Consider the following 14,668-nt stretch of genomic DNA (forward strand, 5'->3'; position numbering starts at 1 on the left):
ATATATATACATATACATATATATATATATATATATATACACATATATATACATATACATATATATATATATATATATACACATATATATACATATACATATATATACACATATATATACATATATATATACACATATATATACATATACATATACATATATATATACATATACATATACATATATATATACATATACATATACATATATATACATATACATATATATACACATATATATATATATACATATACATATATATACACATATATATATATACATATACATATATATACACATATATATATATATATATATATATATATATATATATATACATATACATATATATACACATATATATATATATATATATATACACATATACATATACATATATATACACATATATATATATATATATATATACACATATACATATACATATACATATATATACATATACATATACATATATATATATATATATATATATATATATATACACACATATATATACATATACATATATATATATATATATACACACATATATATACATATACATATATATATATATATATATATATATATATATATATATATACACACATATATATACATATACATATATATATATATATACACACATATATATACATATATACAGTGGTGTGAAAAACTATTTGCCCCCTTCCTGATTTCTTATTCTTTTGCATGTTTGTCACACAAAATGTTTCTGATCATCAAACACATTTAACCATTAGTCAAATATAACACAAGTAAACACAAAATGCAGTTTGTAAATGGTGGTTTTTATTATTTAGGGAGAAAAAAAAAATCCAAACCTACATGGCCCTGTGTGAAAAAGTAATTGCCCCCCTGAACCTAATAACTGGTTGGGCCACCCTTAGCAGCAATAACTGCAATCAAGCGTTTGCGATAACTTGCAATGAGTCTTTTACAGCGCTCTGGAGGAATTTTGGCCCACTCATCTTTGCAAAATTGTTGTAATTCAGCTTTATTTGAGGGTTTTCTAGCATGAATGTTTTCTTCAGCGCTCTTTGGGGCTCCTCCTTCTTTTCTACGTACTGAGTTCACAGTCAGTTCACGTGCTTACGTGGGAGGCGTGATGACGCGACACGCAACTCCGCCTCTCACAGCCATCGAGCTGCACTCCATTCCAGTATATGGAGAAAAAAGAGGTTCCAGTTATGACCATTATGCGTAGAATTTCGAAATGAAACCTGCCTAACTTTTGTAAGTAAGCTGTAAGGAATGAGCCTGCCAAATTTCAGCCTTCCACCTACACGGGACGTTGGAGAATTAGTGATGAGTCAGTCAGTCAGTCAGTGCTTTGCCTTTTATTAGTATAGATTTAGTGGCATCATTAAAATCCTAGTATAGAGCAAGGTAGTTGGAAGAGCAATAATACTTTGAGAAGAAAATTTAATTTTGGTGAGGTGATGCAATATTCCATTAATATGGTGTGCTTGGTTAAAAGTGAGGCTTTGAGTGTGGTTTTAGAATAATTAATCTTAACTGTGATTTACTGGATTGGTTTTATTTTTGAATGGACTGATTTTTTTCTCCTTTGTTTTTACCTATGTGTGGTTGACAGCTGTATTATTACCCTTATATTGTAATACATGTACAAAGAGAAATAAATAGCATTTTATTACAAAAAAGTATTATGTGTTATAGGGTAAAAAAAAAGATGTTATACGGTTTGCATTTCATAAGACACATGAATACAAATACACACACACACACAGAGAGACACACACACCACAGCATTGTGTTGGCCATTAAATTTGCCACACGGGAAAAAAATATGTCATACTGGTCTGAAACTTGGTAGAGTGTGAAAATGACTACAAGCACAGTACATATACAAATGATAAATGTGAGTTATACTCCCTGGACTTTCTCACAGCAGTCATAAAAGACACCTGAAAAGGGAACCTCATCAAGTGGCTGCTGGCAGTTAATGTACACTTGCTGGGAAAACATGCACTGGCAAATAAGACAACAGTCAATACGTCAAGCTCTCAGGCTTTGAGCAAAGGAAAATTGCAGGAATGTGAGAAGACGGATTATTCTTTCACAATATCAGAACTCGTTCTGGACATAATGCAAACACAGTGATGAGAGTCTGGCACTAATAGATAAAGGAGAGTCGGACCCACTTAAGTTAGTGGTCTTTAGTGTACTGACATAAAAATGAACAAGAGGACAGACATCTTGTATGAAGAGCAGTGACATCCAAATAGCCACATCACACACCTAGCCCAACAGATGGAATATGTCACACATTAATGGGTGTTCACACACTGTTTGATGCCGTTTGCACTAGTTGCCTACTTCACTCACCACCCACTGCCTCAGATACACTTGACCCTTGACTAGAGGCAAATGCAACTGCAATGCTGACATGAATGCAGCCAATGGCAGGATGACTGGTCCAGCATCAGCTGTTATAGGGTAGGGGACCATGTATATACACATATGTATGTGTATATATCCATCCATCCATCCATTTTCCAACCCGCTGAATCCGAACACAGGGTCACGGGGGTCTGCTGGAGCCAATCCCAGCCAACACAGGGCACAAGGCAGGAAACAATCTTGGGCAGGGTGCCAACCCACCACAGGACACACACAAACACACCCACACACCAAGCACACACTAGGGCCAATTTAGAATCGCCAATCCACCTAACCTGCATGTTTTTGGACTGTGGGAGGAAACCGGAGTGCCCGGAGGAAACCCACGCAGACACGGGGAGAACATGCAAACTCCACGCAGGGAGGACCCGGGAAGCGAACCCGGGTCCCCTATATATATATATATATATATGTCCTTTGGTCGAATGCAACCGGAGTACGTCCCAAAACCTAGCCAGACGCACCCCCCAAACCACCAACTACAACCCAGAGCTTGTGCTGACGTCCCGGGCGCGCAAACCAGTTGGGAATGAGGAGGAATGCAGGTGGAGGGGGAGGAGGGGTTGGCGTGCTCTGACTAACCCGTTGGCGGTCCCACATACAGGCGTGGTGATTGTAAACTGGTATAAAACTTCTGCTTTGTTCGATTCCGGCAGCAACATTTCCATTGATGCCTGCCGATTTGTGCTACCGCAACAGTGGTTGAAATTTAAGACCGGTATAATCTGTGTCCATGGAGAAATCCGCTGGTACAGGTCTGCCGCTTGTGTCATCAGTTACGAAGGATCAGTTCAGAAATTAACTGTGGCGGTCCTCCCAGATCCTCCACACCCGGTGATACTAGGGCGGGACTGGTCTATTATTAAAAGCAGTGAGACACTTACCCCTCCTGGGGTTAACTTGGGCCTAGTTATGGACGGGGATAAGCCATCTCAAGCTGCCTCCATGCTGTGTAATCAGCCAACAGATTTCCCATTGGGATTAATAAAGTATCTATCTATCTATCTATCTATCTATCTATCTATCTAACAGAGAGACGCGAAGCAGCCGCCCTGAGTGACGTGGCAGCTCCCGGGCCGTTGTGTGCAGATACGTCATCCACCAGCGCCGAGACAGAACGGGAGGAAACCACGTCCATTGAGGTTGGCCCAGACCCTCGCTCCCTTTTGCGGTTCCAATTTAGAGAGATGCCGGCTTCTTTTAAAAGTCGACGCCACAGGGTCCTCACATTGTGTTAGAAAATGACCTTCTGTATCGCGTAGCTGAGAATGACGGGCAGAAGAAAAGGCTACTGCTAATCCAGCGGACCTTCCGCCAGCAGGTCTGAGAGTCAGCACATGCCCACCTCCTAGGTGGCCATTTGGGCACCAAGAAAACCCTGGAGCGGATCAAGCTCCGTTTCTACTGGCTGGGAATCAATGAGGAGGTTAGTCGCTTTTGCACATCCTTCCCGGAGTGTCAATTGTGACAAATTCGTAGAAATGACCGTGCTCCTCTCGTTCCTATTCCCCTGATTGATATTCCCTTCCATAGAATTGGAGTCGATTTAGTCTGACCTCTAGAGCCCTCAGCCCGAGAACACAAGTACTTCCTAGTCCTCATGGATTATGCTACCAAAAACCCCGAAGCTGTTCTGTTGCGCTCAGCCACTTCTAAAGCCATCGCACGGGAATTACTAGGGGTCTTTGTGCGTGTTGGTATCCCCAAGGAAGTCTTGACGGACCAGGGGACACCTTTCACGTTCAAGGAAACTGGCAAGTTACTGAAAATAAAGCATTTAAAGACCGTGGTGTATCATCCTCAAACCAATGGTTTGGTGGAAAGGTTCAACCAAACTCTCAAACAAATGCTGTGTAAAGTGGTCAGCGAGGATGGAAGGAACTGGGATCAGCTCCTCCCCCTCGTCCTTTTTGCCTATCGGAAAGTCCCACAAGCCTCCACAGGGTTCTCCCCTTTTGAATTATTGTATGGGCGACAGCCCCGGGGCATATTAGATATCCTAAAAGAAGGATGGAAAGAAAAGGCTCTTCCCTCGACAAACATACTGGAGTATATTGCACAATTATGCGATAGATTTGGAAAAATTCGGCCCCTCCTTAAAAGTTGCATGGAAGTGGCCCAAGCAGCACAGGTCCGATATTACGACTGCGGCACATCTCTCCAGGAGTTCCGCCCGCTAGATCGTGTCATGGTCCTAGTGCCTACCTCCCACTCTAAGTTACTTGCCCATTGGCAAGGCCCCTACGAAGTTAAGGAGAGGAAAGGACTCGTCAACTTTTTGGTGAGTCAACCCAATCGTTGGCCGAGGGAGCGGGTTTATCATGTGAACCTGCTGAAACCGTGGAAGAACAGGGATCCCGATCCCTCCTCCGGCCAGCCCCGTTCACTCTTTGTTCACACGGCTAGCCTTAACTTCGGTGCAGATTTAAGTCCCAGACAACGGCGGGAGCTGGAAACAGTTATCCGGTCTGTCTGGGAGGTAGTAAGTGAAAACCCCGGAAGGACCTCTCTGGTTGAGCACAACATTGTGACAGAGCCTGGGGTTATTGTTCGAGAACGCCCGTATCGTCTTCCAGAGGCAAAAAGGGCTGAAGTGGAGCTCGAGATCAAGCACATGCTAGAACTAGGTGTGATCGAGGAAAGTCAAAGTCCCTGGTCCAGTCGCATTGTGTTGGTCGCTAAGCCTGACGGGAGTTGGAGGTTTTGCAATTACTTCCGTCGACTTAATCATGTCTCCCAATTCGATGCCTACCCAATGCCATGTGTGGACGACCTCCTCGAGAGGCTTGGGCAGGCTCAATATTTGACCACACTGGACATGACAAAGGGGTACTGGCAGGTTCCTTTATTGGACTGTGCGAAGGTTAAAACCACGTTTAGCAGACACTGGCAGTATCGTGTCCTTCCATTTGGGTTACATAGGGCTCTAGCAACCTTCCAGTGTCTGGTGGACAAAGTAATCCGGCCTCATAACTCATACAGCGCTGCCTACCTGAATGACGTGGTCATCTATTCCAGCACTTGGAGGGAACACCTACAGCATGTCCGAGCGGTACTGCGGACGCTGGGAGAGGCTGAGCTCCGGATTAATCCCAAGAAATGCTTCTTTGGATTGAGCGAAGCCATATATTTAGGCTACCTGGTGGGTCGAGGAACCGTAAGGCCTGAGTGCTCCAAAGTAGATGCCATTTTGAAGTGGCCCCGTCCGCGAACCAAGCGGCAGGTCCAAGCCTTTCTCGGGTTAGCGGGGTACTACCGCCGGTTTGTGCCCCGGTTCTCGGAGAGAGCGGCGCCCTTGACTGATTTGACAAAGAAGAGGGCCCCGAACATTGTGGTATGGACTGAGAAGACAGGCGCTGCATTTAGTGACTTGAAGCAGGCCCTTACGTCCGCACCTATTTTGATAGCACCTAACTTTTCTTTGCCTTTCATCCTCCAGATGGACGCTTCGGACACAGGCCTGGGGGCCGTGCTGAGCCAAAGTGTCAATGGTGTGGAACACCCCATCATGTTCCTGAGCTGGAAACTGTTGGACCAGGAGACCAGGTATGCAGCGGTGGAAAGGGAGGCTTTGGTGATTACTCAGCTGAGGTACTACCTGCTGGGCCAGGAATTCACCTTTGTCACAGACCATGCACCTCTACAGTGGATGGCCCGACACAAGGAGTAGAATCCGCGGGTCACCCGGTGGTTTCTTGACCTACAGCCATACAAGTTTTTGCTCGTTCATTGCCGGGGCGCTCTCGGGTTCTTTCTCGGGTTAACGACCTCTCGGTAAGGGTCGCCTGACCCAACGGGTCTGGGCTAAGGGGGGGCCTTGTCACACACATGCGCATGGAAGGCAGCTAAAGGGCTTGAGTAAAGGCAATTCTGAGGCATGCCGGGATGTGGCAGAGTGCACGGACTGTTTTTCTCCCTTTCCTGTAGACCATTCACGGGAGATTCCACCTGGCTCTCTTGACGTCACTTCTGGGACCGAACCTATGGAAGGAAACCTTGCCGGCTCCTGCCCCTGTGATGTCACGTCCGGGCTCGAACCAATGGCTGAAGAACATGAGCCCGATCCCTATGATCTCACTTCCTGTCTTCCCCTTTAAAAGCTTGCACCTTTTCCCTATTCCCTCAGTTCTGTCTTGGACTCGATTGTATGCACATCAGTGCAGTATTCATTTGAAAACAACTTTTTGCAGCTTGGAAAACAATTACACAGGTGGCTGCCCCAAACCTTTGTATGACTGTGTCGAGTTTGTGACAACATATACATACACATATACATATGTAGCAAGTGCTACCAGTAGTTAAAACTGCATCTCCCAGCAGTCCCTGTAGGGGCTGTTGGGGTCAAAGGTGGTCAGAGGGGTTTAAAAGTAGGGCAGGTGTTTTTTGTTGTTGTATTTTGTGTTTTGTTTACCTGTTGGACTGCCTTCTGTTGAGCCATATTTAGTTTTTGTGTTCTCAATTGTGTCGTTGTTGGGGTCTGGATCATCTTCTGTCTAACTGTGTGCTGAGGACTGATTATGGATTCATTGGCTTCCCTGCAAGAAAAGGAGCGCTCCTGAACCATCCATCCGTCTTCACCCTTACAGCATCTACCGGTAGGACTGTTTTTCATTCCCTTTCAGCGTGCAGATCTCTGGACTCACTATCATCATCTTTCATTGCATCCGGTGTTGTTTCCATGGTCTGTGCTGTGTGGAGTTGTGTTTTTGTGTTTACTATAATATCGCCATAGGGATACTGGGGTAGTATTATTTATATTATTTAATTTCATATTATTTAATTGTTGTTAGTTCCCAGTGTGCTTTATTTTGTCTCTGATTTTGAGTGTGTGCGGGTCGGGCCAAGGTTGGTAATGTCCCTGGGGTCCTCTTTAAAAATAAATAAATCACCGTCATCCTGACGGTGTGAATCTTAGCGGCACCGGACCGTTATAGATTTTGGTGAGCCAGGTAGAAGCCAGGTTTTATTTACGTTCCCTTCTAGTCCGACATCACTTACACCCATACAGAAGCATGTCTGTTGAAAGCACAGTGCAGGGCGAGGAGCTTGAACTGAGAGGGCCACTGGTTGATATGCGTCCACTGCCTAGGCCACGTCACGTAACGGTCAGAGCCCCTCTCGAGGAGGGGTTGAGCCTGCTGGATACCTTGTGTGTCTCCAGTCCGGAGCAGCCAAAGACTGGCGAGGGACGGATTCTGCAAGACTGGACGCCGCGCCTAGAACACCTAGAGACACGGGTTGACGACATCGCCCGTAGTTTTCTCAATCGGGATGAAACTGTCCACGACCTCATCGATGCCACGGCCACCCGAGTTTCCAGCGAGGCGGTTGTGATGGTGCAGCATCTTGAACAGTCCTCCGCGAGGTGTGTGCAGCGCCTGGAAGCTAATACGAGAGTGGGGATCAGGAGGCAGGTGCAGGAAAGCTGGAGTGCCGTCGCGCAGCCACTGGGGCAGTTGACTCCTGTAACGGGAGTGGGAAATGACTGGGGACAGTCGTCCTTGTCCGTTGCAGTGCCGCAGATGTAGTTTCCTAAGCTGGCCCCTTCAGTGTGCACCCACGGGCATTGTCGACTTTGTAGAGGAGGTCGACTTGTTCGTGGAGCTGCATCCTCTGAGAGGAGCCGAGCTGCGGGGATTCCTGAACACGGCACTCAGCGGGCCGGCGCGCTCTTGGTGGTTTGTTGAGCGGCACAAGTGTAATACCTGGGCAGAGTTTTGCGCTGCCTTCCTGAAAGCGTTCCTCTCAGATGAATACCAGACGCTGTTGGAAGAAAAGCTCCGGACCTTTCTGCAAAAGCCATCGCAGAGTCTCAGGGACCTTGTCTTTTCCGTGCGTTGCGTCTGAAGTGGCGATCTAACATGCGTGAGAAAGAGATATTGCGACGTGTCCTTGACGCATGTGAGCCTCGGGTGGAAGCTACTCTGAGGGAGGGGTCATGAAATTGGTAGATGAGTTGGTGAAGGTGGGGTCCCGAGTGGAAAAGGACTGGGCGGCTATCGGGATTAGTGGGTCTTGAAAGGGTCCCACGTCTCGAGAAGTCCCCTGTCCCAAACCACGAGGAAAAGCCCCAGTGGATCCCCGTGCTGATCTCACCTTAGTGGTGCCCGTACAAGTGCGAGGAGTCACTGGAGAGGTGGTCGTAGATACAGGGAGCACTTTAAGCTTTTCTACCCTTATGAAATACACCTTGTGGGAAAAGCTTAAAGTGCCTCATGAGCAGATATGGGAAAGTGCAAAAGTAAAATTCTTTCTCGCGGATGGAACGGCACACAGGGCAAAGGGCAGGGTGCCTATGAGGCTCTGCTTACATGAGACACACTGGGAGACAGACGTTTACATCCTGAAAGATGACCACCTGTCAATGCCCTTATTACTTGGAATAGACTCTCTTGTGTCAGTAGGTCTTACCATCCACCTGTCGCGGCTGGAGTACGAGTTGCCGGGGGTAGAAGTCCATCGGTTTGGGACGAAGGCTCAAAGTAATCTGGTTTGGCCTAACTTGTATTATTACTTCACGCAGTTGGTGGATGAGCCCAGCCCAGTAAAGAAGGCAATTCTTGAACAGCCGGAGCTCATTTAGCCACTGCTTAGGGGGTGGCGCTCTGTGTGGACGGACAAATTGGGTCGGACTGAGGTGGTGTGTCACCACATTCACACAGTCGACCCTGTCCCGGTTCGGCACAGAGCCTACAGAGTGTCACCTCTGAAAAGAGGAATAATCAAGGAGTGGGTTGACCAGATGTTGGCAGATGGGGTCATCGAGCCTTCCACCTCGCCATGGGCTAGCCCTGCTGTGCTCATTCAAAAGGCCGATGGGACCTACCAATTCTGTGTGGACTATCAGGAGCTGAACAAGAAGACCTTGGATGATGCTTACCCCATGCCATTCATTCATGACATCTTTGAGTCTTTGCATGGGGCAGCGGTGTTCAGCTAGATTTGAAGTCCGGGTATTGTCAGAGGATGGGGAAGAGTAGCATGGAGAAGACCGCCGTCATCACCCCGAAGGGGTTGTTCCAGTTTCGGGTGATGCCCTTTCGACTGAAAAATGCTGGGGCATCATTCCAACGGCTAATGGAGCAGGTCCTCCGGGGGCTCATTGGGAAGACCTGCTTTGTTTACATAGATGACATCATTGTATTCTCCCCATCTGTCCAACAACATCTAAAGGACCTACACCACATATTCCAGCGACTGCGTAAGGCTCATCTTACACTCAACACCAAGAAGTGTAGATTTCTACAAGACCATCTGAACTTCATCGGCTATGTGGTGTTGGCAGACGGGTCCGGGTGGATCCAAAGAAAATTAAGTCCATCTTGGACTACCCAGCACCCCAAGAGGTAAAAAGTTTCCAACGCTTCCTGGGGATGGCTGGGTGGTTCCATAAATTTGTATATGGGTTTGCCGACATCGCTGCCCCATTGTTCTAACTGCTGGGGAAGGGATCCCCTTGGGAGTGGTCGCCAGCGTGCCAGGACTCCATCAAAAGACTCAAACAGGCACCGACATCACCACCAGTCCTGGCACAGCCTGATCCTTCATTAACCTTTCAGGTCCACACTGACGTGAGTGACCTGGGGCTCGGCGCTGTTCTCTCTCAAACAAGTCAAGGAGAGGAGAGGGTGGGAGCCTATACCTCGCGGTCACGAAAGAGCGCCGAGTATAATTATTCCACCACCGAGAAGGAATGCCTCACTGTCGTGTGGGCCGTGGAAAAGTGGCGTCACTTCCTGGAGGGAACTTCATTTGAAATCTACGCTGACCATAGGGCTCTGACATATATATATATATATATATACACACACACACACATATATACACACACATATATATACACATGTACGCATATATACACACATGTACATATATACACATACTGTATATACACATATATACACACACACGTACATATATACACATATATGCATACATGTACATATATACACACACACGTACATATACACACATATATGTACACATACACATGCACAGAAAGCAAACAGTGAAGTTCAAAGATTTGGAAAATAAATATTACATTTGACTTCTTAAAAGTTCAGAACTGTATTTAATGCATACTGTTATACTGTTAATAGACTGTTTCTGAAAAAAGGCATCATTTCTTATAATCTGTTTTATCCATTTCGGGGTCTGAAGTAGTTCTGATTGCTTAGCACCAAGCAACCCTAGTCAAAGCACTGGTTTACTGCTATAATCACTGGTAATCCGGATTAGCATGTTGACTATGCACACTGTAAAAAATGGCTGTTAATTTTACAGTGTAAAACTGTTAAATAGTGAAAGTAAACAATTATAAAATGTTAAACAGTAAGGCAATGCAATGAAATGTACAGACCAATATAATATATTATACATTGTTAACCTGTAAAAAAATATATATTCTTTTTCTGTCAAAAATGGTAATCACAGCACCAAAAAACGAGATAATGCCATAAGAAAGGAAATCGTTTTATACCTTCCATTTTACTGCACCAAGCTGTTTAAAGAAAAGTTGCTGTTTGTTGACTGTGTGTGGTTTGTTCTAATACACTGTCACATGGTTACTAAGAATATACTGTATATTCTTTACTTTAAACAGCGACCCTACATTAACTTCAATATTACTTTTAATTAATGTGTACCCGAGGTAAAATAAGTTTGTGTGGTTGCCAAATAATGCAATTTTTCAAAACTTTTTTTTTCTTGGCACCGATTTCTAAATTTGCATAGTTACAATATTTGCATAAGAGAATGCCCTCTTTTATCTTATTGTTACTTGTGATCCGCATACTTTTGCATAGCGGGGGAAAAACATAGTTAGTAGACTCATTTTTCGCCATGTGTTGAAGATTTTTTTGAGGTTACGGAAGCTGATTTACGGTGGATTGTTTTCGATAAACTGGCAAACCTGTATGACACCATACACCAGAAACTATTTCTCCATCTTCATTGAAAATTGAAATTTTCTTAATGTATAAAATTAAATGATAACATGTTTGCTCTTGATTTTTGTTAATATATTTATACAAACTTTATGCCAGTCTGTGTTTTTGACAGCATTTCCTGCTGGTTTAATGACTGACAAATTTATTTTCATGCATAAAATTCAGTTTATGGTTAAACATTCACTTCTATTGTAATGTGCTGTAAAGTAAGAACAGCTATTTACTATAAAGTTATACCGTATACCTAAAAATATTGGTCACCTTGTTTTTGACAGTTTGACAGCTACCAGTTTTTTTACCATAAAATTAACATTTTTTTTCAGTTGTAACCTTATTTTTTTTTTACACTAAAATTCTGGAAAGCACAGTTTTTTTTACCGTAAACTTTTTTTTTTTTTTTTACAGTGAAGTGTATATTATGATGTGAGAGGAAATCTAATAATTAGTACGGTATCCATGAAATAAGCTTGAACACAACACTGACAATGGCCCGACCAGGAATCAAACCCTGGTCACAGGACCTCCAGGGCCATGAAAACGTACGTGCTCCCTTTCTGATCGCCTGTGAGAAGTGAATATTTGACACTTAATGTTTGCAATTCAACAAAATCCAGTATTATATAAAAGTTCAACTTACTGAACTTTTTTCTTTTACTTATTTATTGATTTAACAATGTTATTCAACACCAAATGGCACTGTGTGAAAAATAAATTATCCCCTTATACTGAGATTGATTGCACCATCTTGAGTTGCAGTGATGTAACCAAATGTTTCCTAGAATTGAATATTGCTCTTTCACATTGCTATGGTGCTCACGCTTCTTTCATGCAGTACTGGTAGTTTTTTTGAGAATTAATTGCTTGTTTCAGCTTGCAACTCATCCAGGTCCTGAGGCAGCAAAGAACACCCACACAGTCACACTAACATCATCCTGTTAGTCTATGGGTATGATGTTCTTCTTGTGTTTGAATGCTGTCCTTCCTTAACAACAGACCTAATGATTCACATATCACCTAATTTTTGTTTCATCTTTCAATAAAACACGAGAGACATGCGTTTATTTTCTTCCTAGTTAGCCATATTTTCCAAAAGTATCCACTTGGTTGTCAAGCCATTCTTTGAATCTTCTGGAATGATTCACCATCGCTCTAAGTATTCTCCACATGGAGATGATGGCTGTGATTGTGGTTCAGTGGTGTCCAAATGCCTTTATCTGAGGGCCTGCTCGTGCTTTAAAGATATCATTGACTTTTTTTTTTTTTTTTACTTCATTTGATCATAGCATTATGTGCTTACTGAATATTTGTGCTGGCAACTTGACTCTGAAAGTAAGCATATCAATAGGTGAGGATATTATCAAGCAGATCTGGGTGTAATCAGCAGACTTTTCGTCATGCATTTATTTGATGTGATTTATCTTGGGGGCAATTACTTTTCCACAAAGTGTTTGATGGCGCTGGATGGCCTTGTACTTTGAAAAAATTATACAAGTAAAAAAAATGAAAAAGTTATCATTCAGCTATTCTTTATTTATCATTATACTTTGCTTGTAGACCTGAAAACATTAACAAACTGCAATAAAAATGTAAACTGAAGGAATTACTTCCACAGAGCACTACTACTGGTTTAAGTAGTAATAACTCGAAGCATTATGCTATGCCTAGTTAAATATTTCAATATAACGTTATGAATAAATACCGATTTTTAATTCCTTCTAAAAATATATATAATTAAGTGAAAAACTGACACTTGCGCAATATACTCTTATTTCAAAAGAGAGTATCGAGTTTGACTGTGTTCAGCTACCCTTGAAACCTAAAGGTGTCGTTTTTCATTATTTGTTTTACAGGTGGCAATTTCCTATCCCTCTACTGTTGTTCATTTCAAAACGTAAAGCCTAGCATCCTCTGGATTCAATTCAGAGTCTGTGCGTTAGCAGACATTTGCTTTACATGAAAACAAGATGGGCCTCATTAAACCTTTTATTGAAAACACTCAAAACAATTTTTTTTCCCCCACTTGCGCCACTTCCGGGATTTTTGCTTTTAACAACACAACATTTTGGGTAGCTAAAAATGTGTTTCTGGATCCTTCTGCCATTTAGCAACCACCCTTATCAGACACTTTTGCTTTATTAATTAATCACAGTTACGGTTTACTTTCAAGGCACCAACAGACCGGTCATTCGAATCGTGCAGTTCGATCTGAAGAAGTATTGATCCTATAATTTTCCTTTACGGCTGCGTTGAGGCTCAAGTGAAACTACGGCGAGTGATGCTTGCAAAAATTAAATTACACTTAAGTAAGTATTTAAGTGAGCAGGTAGAATAAATCAGTAAATAACGCCAAGCTAACTCTACTCCGATCATACGCGTTTTCGCTTACCTTACTTCTGCACTGCTGTTCCGCTGCGATTCCTTTCGTCTACAATACTAGACACTCACAAATACATTTTTCTTCCAGTTACTCTTGTGTATAACTAATGAGAACTCAGCTGTCAATTTAAAATTGTAATGGCAAAACTCTCAGTCTTGTAATGGCAAATTAAGTTTGTGACTGCGACATATTTGCACGTGCGAAACTTGACTTCTTACTGGTTCATTTATTTAAACTGACAGACTTCTATACACTAAGCCAAGAAACTTACAAAATCACACCGAAGTATATAAAGCCTTTTTTTTTTTTTTTTTTTTTTTTTACCTTCTAACGACATCCAAAAGTCACGCTCTCCAAGTTCTCCTTAGTTGAAAGTAGGTGGGTATGCGGGTGGGTAGCGCAAAATATGTAAAGTTCACGACGTCATCAGTGACACTTGGAAAATACTGAGAAGCTCACGTTACTCGAAAGGGCTCGTCACTGCCATGCAAGTGCACGTGATCTGCCGCTTCAGGGATTTTAGCTTATAAATAGACGCGGTTGTAACCAAACCTGAATCTGAAATAAATCGGTTATAATCGACTGAAATGGACACAATCTGGAATCTATTACCTACATCTTACACATTCTCATTCACCATTTCCGAACTGCTTTCATAATCAAAACATCTGTTTTTACCTAATTTCACGACTCCAAATGTGCCTGTGTTTGTCCGAATATTCCTTGTCATAGACAAATTTCCATTCTAGGATTGCTTGCCGTTGAACAATTACATGAGGTCATAGGAATTGTAGCTGAATCTGGGCGTTCTGTTAGTTTTATTGTTGCAAAAATAAGCAAAGGAAGGAAGAGTGTATTTGGTTCCTTTTCGTGGGCCTGGGGCTGGTTTTGGCAA

General features: G+C 43.0%; 1 protein-coding gene across 2 annotated transcripts in view; it reads right to left on the minus strand.

The window, feature by feature from the left end:
* LOC114646479 (phospholipid scramblase 1-like) overlaps positions 1-14,205 on the minus strand; it is a 101,806-nt gene extending 87,601 nt beyond the window's left edge. Inside the window, exon 1 of one of the 2 annotated variants that reach the window (XM_051922921.1) lies at positions 14,098-14,205. The gene's annotated coding sequence lies outside the window, so the exon portion shown is untranslated. The remainder of the gene's footprint in view (positions 1-14,097) is intronic. The other variant, XM_051922922.1, reaches the window with a different exon arrangement.
* Positions 14,206-14,668: the final 463 nt, after the last annotated feature.

Source organism: Erpetoichthys calabaricus, chromosome 2 (genome assembly GCF_900747795.2).
Source record: "Erpetoichthys calabaricus chromosome 2, fErpCal1.3, whole genome shotgun sequence".
Taxonomy (NCBI): Eukaryota; Metazoa; Chordata; class Cladistia; order Polypteriformes; family Polypteridae; genus Erpetoichthys; species Erpetoichthys calabaricus.